The 6,212-nt window shown below is 38.9% G+C and overlaps 1 pseudogene; it reads left to right on the top strand.

The window, feature by feature from the left end:
- The first annotated feature begins 4,571 nt into the window (after positions 1 to 4,571).
- LOC121435172 lies at positions 4,572 to 4,978 on the top strand (annotated as a pseudogene).
- The last annotated feature ends 1,234 nt before the right edge of the window (positions 4,979 to 6,212 follow it).

Raw genomic sequence — 6,212 nt, 5'->3', positions numbered from 1 at the left:
TTAATCTTTCTTTTTGAGAATTATGCTCATGCCATTGCAGTAAGTTCTTCCATTTTACTTTTGGGATTTCTGCTTCATGGAAAGTAACAACAACCTTGAGTAAAGATGCTGCCAAATCATAATAAATTGAAAGGGGTCAATTAGGGGTGGGAGGTCTAAAATAAATAGTCACAGTAACACTTGGCAGCCTAGTAATAAGGAACCAGCCATCTAACCACTGTGTGGAGTGAAAGGCCCATCTGTCTGGTCTTTCTCAGAATTTACTCTTTAGCTGTGTTCTTACCGATGCTCATCCAAGTGTGCACATCTCAGGACAGCCAGTGGGCTATATGCAGATCATCTACTCGAGAAGTATCTTGGCTCCTTCTGTTATAAAGAACACTCCATAACATGTGTCACGCATACTATTCTTTAGCTGACTATTCATGAATTTCTCCATTTTTAAGGAACGTGTGTCTAGAAGTAATAAATGAAAGATCTGTTTCCACAGAAAATCTCTGTGACATGACAGGAGATCTGAAAAGGTATTTCAGTGACGTGACTTCACGATAGAAGCTGGCAGACCACTCCACTCAAAAAGTGGCTTCAGAGTAAATGGCCCCTCTAAGAGAGTGACTGGGTATCCCCCTAACATCCTCCAGTCACAAGCAAAAGTGGGTGACAGTCACAGTGGTGACATTTTGGCTACACTACAGCAGGGACAGTCTGAGACCGACAGATGACAATGCCTTAGGAACAGGCCTTGCCACCGGTGATTACAGGGCCTGTCGCTGTGGTAGAACTGGAGAAAGTTCATCTCTGTCCTCATTTCATCTGGCAGGTCTGTGGAAAAAAACTACACCATTAAAAAAAAGCCATAATTATTTGACACATGCCATCTTAGATAGCATAATGCAGTTTAGGAGTGTTTTCAGCAAAGTGGTTCATTTGTATGAAGTTTTGCACTGTGGTTGTATTGCTTCCATTTCTGTGAAGTTTCCTTGTGTGGAGCATTCACTCTCTGACAGTGCCCAACAAACTGTTGCTATAATACTAGGTGATAAGGCCTGAGTGTATCTAATTAAATAAAGATGGGCTTAGGAACAACTTATACTAAGAACAGTTCTGGACCCAGGAAAGAACAAAGAGATTTCTGTTTCTGATAGTGATCTATTAAAGTTGAGCCAGTTTTGTGAAGCATTTACTTTATTGCCTTGTGCCTTGTCTGGAAGTTATGATTCTTCCATTCCTACGTTACTGTATTTTTGCTATTAAAATGTAAATTTATGGCTGGTTTCTTGCGTAGCATGAATATTCAATTCTAAAGTTTGTGTAGTAGCCTCTGAAAGCCTTTTACCATTCCAGAGGGAAGGTGGGCAGTTAACTGCTTCACAGCTGGCTGTCTTCTCCTGCTCCTGGGCTGATACCCCCATTCTTTGATACTGCCACGGACAATAAAATTAACAACTCACTATTATGGTCCTCTGCAGGGCATCATGCATCTGGCCGGAGGAGTCATGTAGAGCAGCGTTGACATGGGTAAGTAGCTGCAAATGGAGATTAGCCTCCTAAAGGAGATTGGCATTTCTTTTCTCAATGGAGGCTCCCATATCCTATTTGCATACAGTACATTATCAACCCAAATGCTAATGAAATCTGCCCTGAGCAAATTGTTGCTTTGGATAACAAAAATGAAATCCAGAAGAAAACCTGGGAAATAGTGGGGAGAACCTAAGTGGCCTTGTGTGCTGTGGTAAACACTGCTGCAGCACGCTTTTTCTTTGAAACATCATGGTGTTTGTCTGGTTTGAGATTATTTATTTATTCATTTATTTATTTATTTTTGTGCTGGGGACTGAGTCAAAGGCTTTACATATGTCAAACTAATACTTTGTCACTGAGTTATGTCCCCACTTCTTAGGCTTTCTGTGTCTTCGGGACTTTTTTTTTTAATCTTGGAAGAGCTAAGTTTCTATCCTAATTTTAGACTAGTTGCATTACCTCTGAGGCCCCTGCAGAAGTTGTGAAGTCATGGAAATGTTGGGTACACTAGACTTCCAATCTGATCATCAGTAAGTTTTTCCTGGAAACCATGTCAATCAGAAAGACAGTTCAAGGCTGCTAGCAGACATTTTCAAAACCCACATGAATCCCATGAGTAGGTCTGAGGGTACTAGAGGATGCTGAGGGTACCATCCCACAAAGGCCAAAAGATTTATGGTGCTATTCAGAGGTGTTTGACCCTCTATAAAAACGTCAGCTATGAGGAAGAAATTTATGTCCCTGGGAACAGGTCTCTGAAGACGCTATTATTAACTGTGAACTCCCTAGAAAGATGTGTTTGCTACCTTACCACAGTCCCAAACAACATGTTCAAGGGAACATAGACTGATATCTCCAAAACTGGGAGGTAAGATAAACCTTTAATCTTTCAAAAATGATTATTTTAAGTGTTTTGTTACAGCAACAGAAAGTTGACTCACATAGAATATGAAATTAAGTGTGCATATTCATATTTACTAAAACCACCATAATTAATATGGTATAGGCTCAAGACAGACATTCTATCAATGTAGCTTTCACTTGCTTTATAAAGAACAAAAAAGGTCAGAAACTATAATTCCCGAGAATTTTCATGGCTTTAGACAAGAAGGCGCTATATGCAATGCTACATATCTTAACAGCAACTACCAGAACTTATGTCTTTTACTTTCTAAATTTTAACTTGCTTTCTGTGTTCATACACAGAACATGTTATGTTATACATGTGCACAATGTGTGTCCAGTGCTCATAAAAACCAGAAGAGACTTTCAGAGTCTCTGAAACTAGAGTTACAGACAGTTGTAAGCTGCCATGTCGGTGCCTGGAACTGATCCCAGATCCTTGCAAGAGCAACGAGTGCTCTTAACTGCCAACTCTCTAGCCCCCACCACAAACCACTTCTGTCTGTCTTCTCCTCGTACAAGAATTTCTAATATAAAAATTGCAATTTCATAGTTTGAGTGTCCCCAAACCTCTTCTTACACACCACATTTAACAATGTACCTCTCAAACACATTGCCCTTTGTTGTGAACTAGGCTGTTTTCCCTTGAGCTTTACCTATCTTTCTAGTAGAGATGGTACTAGCTTGTTCAAGAGACACATTTTAGAGTAATGGGATGGCTGGCAAATAGCTATGATGAATCATGAAATGTAATTCTAACATATGTTAAAATGTATAATCTAGAGTCACCTAATTTTATTTACAATATTTATAATTAAATATACAGTATTTTAATTGGCTTAGATTTATTCTTCATTTTCTTCAAAGGAATGCTGTAAGCTCCAACTATATGTGGCAAAGGCACTCATTGCCATTTACAATTTGCAAGACACCCACCTTAATTAATAGACCTTAAATCAAATGTGTACTAAACTCATTTAAATTTCAATAAAATTAGAAGTCCATATTTACACAGTCTTTTATCTAAGTGCTGGTGTCTGAACTGAAGCATTTACTTTATGTTTCTTTGATTTCCCTTGATTAAACTTACAGAACTCTACATTGACGCTGAATTATCTAAAAAAGGAAACCCTAAAATTCAATTCTTGGTATTTTCTCAGTCTAGCAGTATAGAAATACTAAAGTTTTCTTTCTATGGCATCGGGGTTTCTGAAAACTGCAGATGTCCTCAAAATATAAAAACTATCAACAGTTAAACTCTGAGTAAACAAGATCTATGTCATCAAAAGCGTTTGCAACGGCTTTGTGAGGTTGCATAAATACACAGTATTTTTTTAAAAAATTTCAGATAGCACTGTCCAAGCCATGTACAGTTCCTTGAAATGTGGCTTTTAAGCAGAGCATTTAATTCATATATACCAGTGATATGAATAAGTGTAAATTGAATGTCTGCATTTACCACTTAAATAAATATCCAACACTTGCAGCAGAATGGAAAAGAAATATCTTGATAGCACGTCAAAATGCTTTCTCACAGCTGTGGCAGTGACAAGTTCATAAGCTCAAATAACTAACATCGAAGAAAGGGAAATGTGGGGTGGAGAGATGACAGCTGCCCTTCAACAAGAATGAAGTTTGTTTTTCAGCGCCCATGTCTCAACACTTCGGAGTATGGGATGCTCTCTTCTGGCCTCTGAAAGTACCTCAACTCAAGTTCATATTCCCCATGAACCCACACCCTTCACTGGGCCAAGAACATGCAATGAAAACAGCTTTTGATTCTAATTCTAATCTGAATCCCATCACTAAATGAGTTGCACGATGAGAAACATGTCTCTGTATCAAGTTGTACTTTCTTGATTTTTTTTATAATTAGAAAGAGAAATTTGTACCAACCATTCCTCCATTATATTTTCCACTTTAAACATTAAATTGACACTAAAGTAGGAATGCTTTGGAGGCATTCTTTATTTTTACATACCTTGACCTGATCACCATCAGAATTGTTTTTTTGTTTGTTTGTTTTCTTTTATTTTTTTTTCTGTGTTGTGGGATAATGTTCTTGTACCCTGTAAAGATTTATCACGCAGTCCTTCCTTCTTCCTCATCGCCACCTGCGAGGTTGCTGTCATCTCCTTTGCGGCATTATGGCTGCCTTCTGGCTTCTGGTGAAGCCCGAGATTGTCAAAAAGAGGACCAAGAAGTTCATCCGGCACCAATCAGATCGATATGTGAAGATTAAGCGAAACTAGCGGGAATCCAGAGGTATTGACAACAGGGTGCGGGGAAGATTCAAGGGCCAGATCCTGATGCCCAACATTGGTTATGGGAGCAACAAAAAAACCAAGCACATGCTGCTTGGTGGCTTCAGGAAGTTTCTGGTCCACAACATCAAGGAGCTGGAGGTGCTACTGATGTGCAATAAGTCTTACTGTGTGAGATCGCTCACAGTGTTTCCTCCAAGAACCGAAAAGCCATCGTAGAAAGAGCAGCACAGCTGGCCATCAGAGTCACCAATCCCAACGCCAGGCTGCGCAGCGAAGAGAATGAGTAGATGGCTTGCGTGCATGTTTTATTTGTGTTTAAATAAACCCACAAAAACCGCCAAAAAAAAAAAAAAAGATTTGTCACACATATTGGTTTAATAAAACATTGACTGGCCAGTAGCCAGACAGGGAGTTTAGGTAGAGTGGCCAGACTAGGAAATTCCGGGAAGAGGAAAGTCTCAGTCTGTAGTTGCCACCCAGACTCTGAGGAACCAAAATGAAAATACCGCACTGAGAAAAGCTACCAAGCCACATGACTAAACATAGATAAGAATTATGAACTAATGTAAGTCACAAGAGCTAGTTAGTAATACACTTGCACTAATAGGCCAAACAGTTTATAATTGATATAAGCCTCTATGTTTCTTTGGAAAGAAATGGCTGGTGAACCAGTCAGGACAGAAACCTCTGTCTACATTTCTAGACATGTATATCTAATGTACTCATTTCCCTTCAATTTATACCTTTATTTTTAGTTTGAGCTACAACTAATTTCTTCCTGAATTTGAGTAACAAACCTGATTGGAAACTTCCCTTCCCCTCATGAACTCCTTTGTACCTATATTCTTCCTTTTCTGTATACATACACCCAATCATTGCCTTATTACAAACAAACTATTTTTATTTTAAAACAATAATTCCTTGAGATGCAGAATGAAAGAGCCAGATGAGGAGGAGGATGGGTGCAGAATATTGTCTTCTGGATATGGCATGTTAGTTATATGACATGACATATAAACTCACAGCAGCTTTGGTTACCTCCACCAAAGCCTGTACAAGATCAAGCCGGTTAAAATATAGTATGACTGGAGGTTAGGCTTCTGAAACTACATCCTTAACTGAAGCACTATTGGCAGTTGACAGATGCTCTTTGGGAGCATGATCCCTGAAAGGTTGCCCAACACCCATGCACACATATGTGCAACTTGTTGAACTTAGTGGATTACATTTTTAAAAGAGAAGATGAAGTTGAAAGACAAGTGTATTGGAGAAGCCCAGGAGAGTTGAAGAGGGACGAGGAGTATAATCAAGATGCACTATACGATATGTAGAATTTCTAAATAATAAAAATATTCTTTCAATGCACAAACTAATTAAACCATGCCTTCCTTAGCTTTTCTTTTCCATTTGGGTCTTTAAGAGGGCAGTCATACTCTCGCGGTGGGTGACTTATCTTAAATCCTCAGAATTCTAACCCCATAACTTCACCTACTCCTGGAAATTATCCCATTTCACATACCA

Source organism: Microtus oregoni, unplaced genomic scaffold (genome assembly GCF_018167655.1).
Source record: "Microtus oregoni isolate MIOR12 unplaced genomic scaffold, Mior012 000046F_ref0000063, whole genome shotgun sequence".
Classification (NCBI taxonomy): domain Eukaryota; kingdom Metazoa; phylum Chordata; class Mammalia; order Rodentia; family Cricetidae; genus Microtus; species Microtus oregoni.
This window is presented reverse-complemented; position numbering and strand designations above follow the sequence as displayed.